The 10,467-nt window shown below is 40.7% G+C and overlaps 1 pseudogene; it reads left to right on the forward strand.

Annotated features, from left to right (window-relative positions):
* Positions 1-9,276, forward strand: part of LOC105535968 — a 15,584-nt pseudogene extending 6,308 nt beyond the window's left edge.
* Positions 9,277-10,467: the final 1,191 nt, after the last annotated feature.

Raw genomic sequence — 10,467 nt, forward strand, 5'->3', positions numbered from 1 at the left:
TGGTCTCCAACTCCTGACCTCAGGTGATCCACCCACCTTGGCATCCCAAAGTGCTGGGATTACGGGAGTGAGCCACTGCACTTGCCTCACCCCAATCCCCATTGCTTTATTCACTGACGAAGCATGCAAACTTATAAACAGATCCTATGCTCTTTTAAAAATTCTTTTGGGTTTTTCATTGTAACTGTGACTTTTTTAAATTACATTCGTACATATGACATTTTCTTATTTTCTTTCTTTTTTTGAGACGGAGTCTCGCTCTGTCTCCCAGGGTGGAGTGCAGTGGCGCAATCTCGGCTCACTGCAAACTCCGCCTCCTGGGTTCACGCCATTCTCCTGCCTCAGCCTCCCGAGTAGCTGGAACTACAGGTGCCTGCCACAACGCCTGGTTAATTTTTCTGTATTTTTAGTAGAGACATGGTTTCACCGTGTTAGCCAGGATGCTCTCGATCTCCTGACCTCGTGATCCACTCGCCTCGGCCTCCCAAAGTGTTGGGATTACAGGCATGAGCCATGGCGCCCAGCCAATACATATGACATTTTCTAAAATACATCTTCGAAGTCCAGAAATTCAATACTAATAAAGCTATCCTATTGAATAGCGCTTTGCAAGTCACTTTGTTGGATACTTTGTGGAATTAAGATGCATGAGATATGGACACTACTTTCAAGGGGTCTAGACCATGGGGTTGTGAAAAGTGTTTTCCTTGGACCAGCAGGATCTGCATCAGCTGAGAGCATGCTAGAAATTATTGGGCCCCGGAGACTCTGGGAGTAGGGCTCAGCAAAGTCTTAACAAGCTCCTTGGGTGATTTTGATGCACACTAAATTGAGAATCACTGATCTAGCAGTGTAAGAAATATAAACAAAAGACTCTAAAACAAAGTTAAAATCAAGTTTAGACAAAATACAGTGGAATTTCCAAGAGGGAAAGTTGAGTTGAGGTGGAGGGAAATCTTGAAAAGGCTTCCTGGATTTGGTCCTGGGGCTGGCTCCTTACGGAAGGGTAGGATTGGATGGCGCACGTTGGAAGGTGGCAGGAGGTTCATCTCAGGAGGATAACAGAGAAGACGGAGGTGGACACAGTTAAGTGTCCTGTGAGGGGGCCTTAGAATCCTCCATTTGGGTGGAGCAGAAAGTGTGAAACAGCCAGTAGAGGCTCAGTCATGGAAATCTTTGAATATCATTACTAGTACTTTAATAATGAAAGAAAAAAGAGAACACTTAAAGACAATATGCCATTTCTATAAGGGAGGAAAATAGTGGGAATATGAGTATACACAGGTAGAATAATGGGAAATGTTCCTATGTTTGTTAGGACTTCAAGGAAACCTGGAAAACAATGATGATACTTTTAAAAAATTTCTTGTGTAAATTTAAAAAATACTAAAGTACTCATTACTTTACTTTTTGAAGACATTACTATGGGAATTTCAGTCACAATATGGATAACATTTTTGCCTTATAAAGAAGTATGGTAGTGACACTCTATTATTGTAATAGAGCCATAATCCTAATTCTTGGCCTTTGCTAGATAATTTCCTGATTCAACTTCAGAAATGGCTTCAAAGAGCATTTTGAGAGAAGTTGTAATATGAGTAAGTATAAGGTAGACAATAATATTGCTATTAAAATGAAAGCCTGATATTGAAATATAAAAATGAACTTGCACTATAATAACTAGAGAAATCTTTTAAACATCCAAAAATAAGTATATTTTTAGGTTTACTATTCAAAGAAAGACTGCAGAAAGTCAAAGGAATTTTATCTGGAGAACACAGTGTAAAATGAAAGAGATTTTAAAGGGCTTTACATTTGGTTGAAATGGAGTAACAATCTCCTGCTTGAAACAACCAAAATAAATCATGAAAGAACAACATGGCATGGACATCAGGCAACAAAGGACAGTGATCTCTAAGAAGCATGAGAAACGTGCAGTTGAGAAGGAGGCTGGGAGGACTTGCTTTCCAGTCACAACCCTGCTGACCAAGCCAGGATCTGGTCAAAACAGGACGCAGTGAAGAAACTGGCAAAAACCAGCAGGTGGCTCAAAGGCACCTTCTAGTTGCTCCCAGTGCTCGTTAGTATAAGATACTCTCATCAGCACCAAGACAATTTACAAATGTCATGGCAATGACCAGAAGTTATCACCTCTTTTTGTGGCAATGACCAGGAAGTTGCCCCCTCTTTTCTAGAAAGTTCTGAATGACCTGCCCTTAATTTGCATTAATTCATCCCTTAATTTTGCATATAATTAAAGGTGGGTAAAAGTAGGTAAAAATACAGGTAGCCAACAGCCCACAAGAGATGCTTTGGGGTACTGCCTATGAGTTAGCCCTGCTCTGTGAGGACAGTTCTGGTTCAATAAAAGATTGCTGTCTAATACCCCTGGCTCACCCTTGAATTCCTTCGTAGGTAAAGCCAAGAACCTTCCTGGGGTAAGACTCCAATTTGGGGGCTCAGCTGCCCTGCGTCAAAATGAGCCCTAAGATTGCCCATCTTATGGCTCTGAGAAAGCTTTCAGGCCATGGCACAGGGAGGGGCACCCAGGTGGAGCATGGTGGTCTTCCTGAGTTGAGACAGAGCTGGGAATTGGGGAAGTCAAGAGAGCAAGAGTTCTGAAGAGAAGAGAGCTGCATAGAGGAAGAACCCTGGAGACCTGCAGAGAGTTCCATGGGATCTTGAGCAGAGCACTGATCAGTACATATGTGTGAGGAAATGCTTTGAGGATGGGGGAAGAATGATCCAAAAGATTGAAGAGAACAGTGCTTCAAAGAACACACAAGGCCAAAAATAGCACCTGTTCCCAAAAACCAGAATGGAAAACCTTGTAATTCAGAGAGCATCAGTTAATGTATGAAGAACCGCCTTGCCACTGTAATGGAGAAAAATTAATCCTAGAATAAATTCACATCTGCTTCTAATGAACAAATCTTAAAAGCAAGCTCAGAAATGATCAAACTCTTTCAAAGTACCTTAACTATATCTCAGAACAGAGCTCAGAAATATTTATAGGAGTACAAAAATAATCAACAACCCATGAAATAAATCATCAATATCTACTATTCAAAGAAAAATTGCCAGACATTCATAGAAGCAGGAAAATACAGTCCATAATGAGAAGAAAAATCATTGAATCAAAACCAGCTTCAAAGTGACACAAATGATAGAATAGGCAAGGACTTTAAAAGTCATTCTGATCAAATTTCATATGTTCAAGAAGCTAGAGAAAAGATTAAAAATGCTAAGTAGGGACATGGAAGATCCAAATCAAACTTCTAGAGATGAAAACTTCAAAAACTGAGTTGAAAAATATATTAGATGAGAATTGCAGCAGATCAGAAAGTTTAGAAGAAAATATCAGTGACCTAAAAGACAGTACTAATTGGATGCTATCTAAAATGAAACACCAAGAGAAAAAAAGATTTTAAAAAAATTAACAGAGTGATCTCTTAGGAAGATGGGGCAGCTTGGGGACTTTTCCACTGAAGCACTTTGTGCTGGATAAGAAGGCAATTACTGCAATCTTTGACCAGTTACTGGAGTTTGTTACTGAGGATCACATATTGCTGAAGTATGTGAATCTCCCTTCTCAGCTCAAGATCTGAAGATCCAATCCAGGTGGAATAAAAATAGCAACATATAAGAATCTAGAACTTGACTGAGCTACTGAGGATAATTAAGTAGAAATACAAGAATATAAAAACAAGCTTTCTATCATTGGTAAGGTGCTATGTCAGAGACAAATGAAGGTGGCATTTTTTGGCAGGACAAGCTCTGTTATCAATGCAATGTTGTGGGATAAAGCTCTCCCTAGTGGGATTGACTATACAACTAATTGCTTCCTAAGTGTTTAAGGGACCAATGGAGATAAAACCTATCTTATGACAAAGGGATAAGATGAAAAAAGAGCGTAAAGACAGTTCATCAGCCCTTCAGATGGACAAAGACTTGGATGCTGGCTGTCATACACATGTGTTTTGGCCAAAGACAAAGTGTGTCCTCTTGAAAGGTGAGATGGTTTTAGTAGACAGTCCAGGCACAGATGTCACTACAGAGCTGGATACCTGGATTGATGAGTGTTGGTTAGATGCTCATGTCATCATTTTGTTTGTAAACTCTGAATCAACACTAATGAACACAGAAAAACATTTTTTTCACAAGGTAAAAGCAGCTTTCCAAGCCTAATAATTTAACTCTGAATAATCACTGGGTTGTCTCTTCATCAGAGCCAGAATATAAGGAAGATGTATGCAGACAGCACATGGAAAGGTGCTTGCATTTATTTGTGGAGGAGGTTAAAGTTGTGGATCCTTTAGAAGCACAGAATCATATATTCTTCATTTCAGCAAAGGAAGTTCTTAGTGCTAGACCGCACAAACCACAGGGGATGCCAGAAGGCAGTGAAGTACTTGGGAAAGGATTTCAGGCAAGATTACAGGAGTTTCAGAATTTTAACAAATCTTTGAGGAGTGTATCTCACAATCAGCAGTGAAAACAAGGTTCAAACAGCACACTATCGGAGCTACGCCAAGACTAGATATTGTGAAAAACACAATAGATTCAATAAACGTGGCAGTGACAGAGAAGAGCTTATTCAAAGGAGGAGTGGGAAGAACAAATTGGTAGACTGAACTTTATCCCAAACCAGATGAACCTTTTAACACTAGATGTTAAGAAAAAAATCAGGAAGGCCGAGTGTGGTGGCTCACGCCTTTGGGAGGCTGAGGCAGGTGGATCACGAGGTCAGGAGTTCAAGACCAGCCTGGCCAACATGATGAAACCCCGTCTCTACTAAAAATACAACAATTTGTCGGGCATGGTGGCAAAGCGGAGGTTGCAGTGAGCCGAGATCGCACCACTGCACTCCAGCCTGGGCAACAGAGCGAGACTCCATCTCAAAAAAAAAAAAAGGAAAAAAAGAAAAAAATCAGGGAGGTTACCAAGGAAATGGCAAACAAGGTTTCATGTGCAAGGACAGATGAGATTTGTTGACTGTCTGTTTTGGTTGATGAATTTTGTTCAGAGTTTCATCCTACTCTAAGTGGACTGAAAGTATATAAAGGTGACTTAAATTAGCACTTAGAAGATGGTATCAGAAGAAATATGGTTGATTGATGCACCAGTGAAGACAATGCCTCAGTGTTTAATCCTAGCAAGAAATTATTAAAAATTTGAAACCATTATTTTCAGCTGACATATAGAATAAACTGCATACACTGATCCCTTGCAAGAAATTTGACCTCAGTTATGAGCTCTATTGCCACAAGTTATGACCGGATTTTCAAGAGGACAGTGTATTCCATTTTTCCCTGGGCTGGTCTTCACTTGTGCATTGATTCCTACAAATGCTCAGAGGGCGCTCCTGGGATTGTCAGAGCCTCACTTTCCCCAGCTCTTTAGCCTGTACTCCCACTGCTTCTATCAACCCAGCAACACCAGATAATGCATCACACACAGAAGTCATGGCAATGACCAGAAGTTATCACCTCTTTTTGTGGCAATGACCAGGAAGTTGCCCCCTCTTTTCTAGAAAGTTCTGAATGACCTGCCCTTAATTTGCATTAATTCATCCCTTAATTTTGCATATAATTAAAGGTGGGTAAAAGTAGGTAAAAATACAGGTAGCCAACAGCCCACAAGAGATGCTTTGGGGTACTGCCTATGAGTTAGCCCTGCTCTGTGAGGACAGTTCTGGTTCAATAAAAGATTGCTGTCTAATACCCCTGGCTCACCCTTGAATTCCTTCGTAGGTAAAGCCAAGAACCTTCCTGGGGTAAGACTCCAATTTGGGGGCTCAGCTGCCCTGCGTCAAAATGAGCCCTAAGATTGCCCATCTTATGGCTCTGAGAAAGCTTTCAGGCCATGGCACAGGGAGGGGCACCCAGGTGGAGCATGGTGGTCTTCCTGAGTTGAGACAGAGCTGGGAATTGGGGAAGTCAAGAGAGCAAGAGTTCTGAAGAGAAGAGAGCTGCATAGAGGAAGAACCCTGGAGACCTGCAGAGAGTTCCATGGGATCTTGAGCAGAGCACTGATCAGTACATATGTGTGAGGAAATGCTTTGAGGATGGGGGAAGAATGATCCAAAAGATTGAAGAGAACAGTGCTTCAAAGAACACACAAGGCCAAAAATAGCACCTGTTCCCAAAAACCAGAATGGAAAACCTTGTAATTCAGAGAGCATCAGTTAATGTATGAAGAACCGCCTTGCCACTGTAATGGAGAAAAATTAATCCTAGAATAAATTCACATCTGCTTCTAATGAACAAATCTTAAAAGCAAGCTCAGAAATGATCAAACTCTTTCAAAGTACCTTAACTATATCTCAGAACAGAGCTCAGAAATATTTATAGGAGTACAAAAATAATCAACAACCCATGAAATAAATCATCAATATCTACTATTCAAAGAAAAATTGCCAGACATTCATAGAAGCAGGAAAATACAGTCCATAATGAGAAGAAAAATCATTGAATCAAAACCAGCTTCAAAGTGACACAAATGATAGAATAGGCAAGGACTTTAAAAGTCATTCTGATCAAATTTCATATGTTCAAGAAGCTAGAGAAAAGATTAAAAATGCTAAGTAGGGACATGGAAGATCCAAATCAAACTTCTAGAGATGAAAACTTCAAAAACTGAGTTGAAAAATATATTAGATGAGAATTGCAGCAGATCAGAAAGTTTAGAAGAAAATATCAGTGACCTAAAAGACAGTACTAATTGGATGCTATCTAAAATGAAACACCAAGAGAAAAAAAGATTTTAAAAAAATTAACAGAGTGATCTCTTAGGAAGATGGGGCAGCTTGGGGACTTTTCCACTGAAGCACTTTGTGCTGGATAAGAAGGCAATTACTGCAATCTTTGACCAGTTACTGGAGTTTGTTACTGAGGATCACATATTGCTGAAGTATGTGAATCTCCCTTCTCAGCTCAAGATCTGAAGATCCAATCCAGGTGGAATAAAAATAGCAACATATAAGAATCTAGAACTTGACTGAGCTACTGAGGATAATTAAGTAGAAATACAAGAATATAAAAACAAGCTTTCTATCATTGGTAAGGTGCTATGTCAGAGACAAATGAAGGTGGCATTTTTTGGCAGGACAAGCTCTGTTATCAATGCAATGTTGTGGGATAAAGCTCTCCCTAGTGGGATTGACTATACAACTAATTGCTTCCTAAGTGTTTAAGGGACCAATGGAGATAAAACCTATCTTATGACAAAGGGATAAGATGAAAAAAGAGCGTAAAGACAGTTCATCAGCCCTTCAGATGGACAAAGACTTGGATGCTGGCTGTCATACACATGTGTTTTGGCCAAAGACAAAGTGTGTCCTCTTGAAAGGTGAGATGGTTTTAGTAGACAGTCCAGGCACAGATGTCACTACAGAGCTGGATACCTGGATTGATGAGTGTTGGTTAGATGCTCATGTCATCATTTTGTTTGTAAACTCTGAATCAACACTAATGAACACAGAAAAACATTTTTTTCACAAGGTAAAAGCAGCTTTCCAAGCCTAATAATTTAACTCTGAATAATCACTGGGTTGTCTCTTCATCAGAGCCAGAATATAAGGAAGATGTATGCAGACAGCACATGGAAAGGTGCTTGCATTTATTTGTGGAGGAGGTTAAAGTTGTGGATCCTTTAGAAGCACAGAATCATATATTCTTCATTTCAGCAAAGGAAGTTCTTAGTGCTAGACCGCACAAACCACAGGGGATGCCAGAAGGCAGTGAAGTACTTGGGAAAGGATTTCAGGCAAGATTACAGGAGTTTCAGAATTTTAACAAATCTTTGAGGAGTGTATCTCACAATCAGCAGTGAAAACAAGGTTCAAACAGCACACTATCGGAGCTACGCCAAGACTAGATATTGTGAAAAACACAATAGATTCAATAAACGTGGCAGTGACAGAGAAGAGCTTATTCAAAGGAGGAGTGGGAAGAACAAATTGGTAGACTGAACTTTATCCCAAACCAGATGAACCTTTTAACACTAGATGTTAAGAAAAAAATCAGGAAGGCCGAGTGTGGTGGCTCACGCCTTTGGGAGGCTGAGGCAGGTGGATCACGAGGTCAGGAGTTCAAGACCAGCCTGGCCAACATGATGAAACCCCGTCTCTACTAAAAATACAACAATTTGTCGGGCATGGTGGCAAAGCGGAGGTTGCAGTGAGCCGAGATCGCGCCACTGCACTCCAGCCTGGGCGATAGAGCGAGACTCCATCTCAAAAAAAAAAAAGAAAGAAAAAAAGAAAAAAATCAGGGAGGTTACCAAGGAAATGGCAAACAAGGTTTCATGTGCAAGGACAGATGAGATTTGTTGACTGTCTGTTTTGGTTGATGAATTTTGTTCAGAGTTTCATCCTACTCTAAGTGGATTGAAAGTATATAAAGGTGACTTAAATTAGCACTTAGAAGATGGTATCAGAAGAAATATGGTTGATTGATGCACCAGTGAAGACAATGCCTCAGTGTTTAATCCTAGCGAGAAATTATTAAAAATTTGAAACCATTATTTTCAGCTGACATATAGAATAAACTGCATACACTGATCCCTTGCAAGAAATTTGACCTCAGTTATGAGCTCTATTGCCACAAGTTATGACCGGATTTTCAAGAGGACAGTGTATTCCATTTTTCCCTGGGCTGGTCTTCACTTGTGCATTGATTCCTACAAATGCTCAGAGGGCGCTCCTGGGATTGTCAGAGCCTCACTTTCCCCAGCTCTTTAGCCTGTACTCCCACTGCTTCTATCAACCCAGCAACACCAGATAATGCATCACACACAGAACTCATGGTTACCTTCATAACAGGATTAGCTTCTCTTACATCTAGGACTTCTATGGGCATCACTGTTGGAGGAGTAATTTGGAAAACTGTAGGCTGGCAATTCATATATGTTTCATTATGTATGTGTGGAGTTTGGTATCTTTATGAAAGGCTATCCTGGAGCACCTGTGCCAAGGAAAGAGGCTTTAAACAGCGGTTTGTGAACTACGCATCTGAGAAACTTCAGATGTTTGCTAGCTTCAGGAGTGCAAACTGCAGCCACAAAGTACAACAAGAAATGGCTATCACTTTTGCTTGCCAGTGGCAACAAGTTGTTGTTACTGAAGGATATCTGGAAGAAGAAATTACTAGATTATCCAAAGAAATAGATCAGTTAGAGAACATACAAAACAATTCAAAGCTCTTTTTTTTCATATTCATAGCTTTAATAGTGTGTTCTACTCGACATTTCTACTTTCATAACTATTGCACTTAATAGCTTCCAACAGTTTATTTTATTTTATTTTATTTTATTTTGAGATGGCGTCTCACTCTGTCACCCAGGCTGGAGTGCAGTGGTGCGATCTCAGCTCACTTGAACCTCCACCTCCCGGGTTCAAGCAATTTTCCTGGTATCCAGGTGGCAGAGGGGAAATAGAGTCTGGAGAGGGAGGCTGGACATAGTGGCTCACGCCTGTAATCCCAGCACTTTGGAAGGTCGAGATGGGTGGATCACCTGAGGTCAGGAGTTTGATACCAGCCTGGCCAACGTGGTGAAACCCTGTCTCTACCAAAAACACAAAAAATTAGCTGGGCATGGTGGCGGGTTACTGTAATACCAGCTACTCAGGAGGCTGAGGCAGGAGAATCGCTTGAACTTAGGAAGTGGAGGTTGCAGTGAACTGAGATCATGCCATTGCACTTCAGTCTGGGTGACAAGAGCAAAACTTCATCTCAATAATAATAATAATAACAATAAATAAAAATAAAGAAAACACACTTAGTTAGCTTATAGGCTCTGCTCTGCACTTTGGCTGGTGTCAGCCAGCCTCGGCTCATTCATGTGTGCGTAGCCAGCTGCTGGTCCAGGCTTCCTGGTTGTTTTTATGCAGACTTTTATGTTTCCCACCATGTTCTGGTCCACACCTTATGTCTGCCTTCAAGGTACCCATGTCTTCAATCCCTGAGCATTTCCAAGTTCTGCAGGATGAATCAGTCCTTGGTAGGCATCTAGTTTTCATTCTACACATTCTGCTAAGGCAGTTCCCAGTCCTCAAATGTTCGTGTGCAATGAACAGGTATCTCTTGGCTTCATTTAAAAAGTCTGTGTTTCTGTCTCCTCCTTCTTCTTTTCTCTCCCATTCTCCTAGCTCATCATTAATTATCAAGGGGATATGGGTGCACAAACACCTTTACTCTACCATACACAAAAGTCTGAAATGTGGCTTCTTAAATAAATGACGACCCTTGTTTAATGTCAAAGAAAGGAGTGATGAGTCTAAACCCAGCTCTCTGAGTGGCAGCCATGCGGGGAGGTGTTTCCCCAGTTACTAAATTAGAGCGTAACCCACAAGAATAGACTGTGACGATGGCAACAGGAGTTTGAAGGCTCTGTCAGAACATTGTGGATGTTCTTATGGCACATGGACTCATAAATTCAAAGAGCTTTCTTATTTTTTACTAAAGG

The sequence above is a fragment of the Mandrillus leucophaeus genome, unplaced genomic scaffold (genome assembly GCF_000951045.1).
Source record: "Mandrillus leucophaeus isolate KB7577 unplaced genomic scaffold, Mleu.le_1.0 Scaffold152, whole genome shotgun sequence".
In the NCBI taxonomy this organism is placed as follows: domain Eukaryota; kingdom Metazoa; phylum Chordata; class Mammalia; order Primates; family Cercopithecidae; genus Mandrillus; species Mandrillus leucophaeus.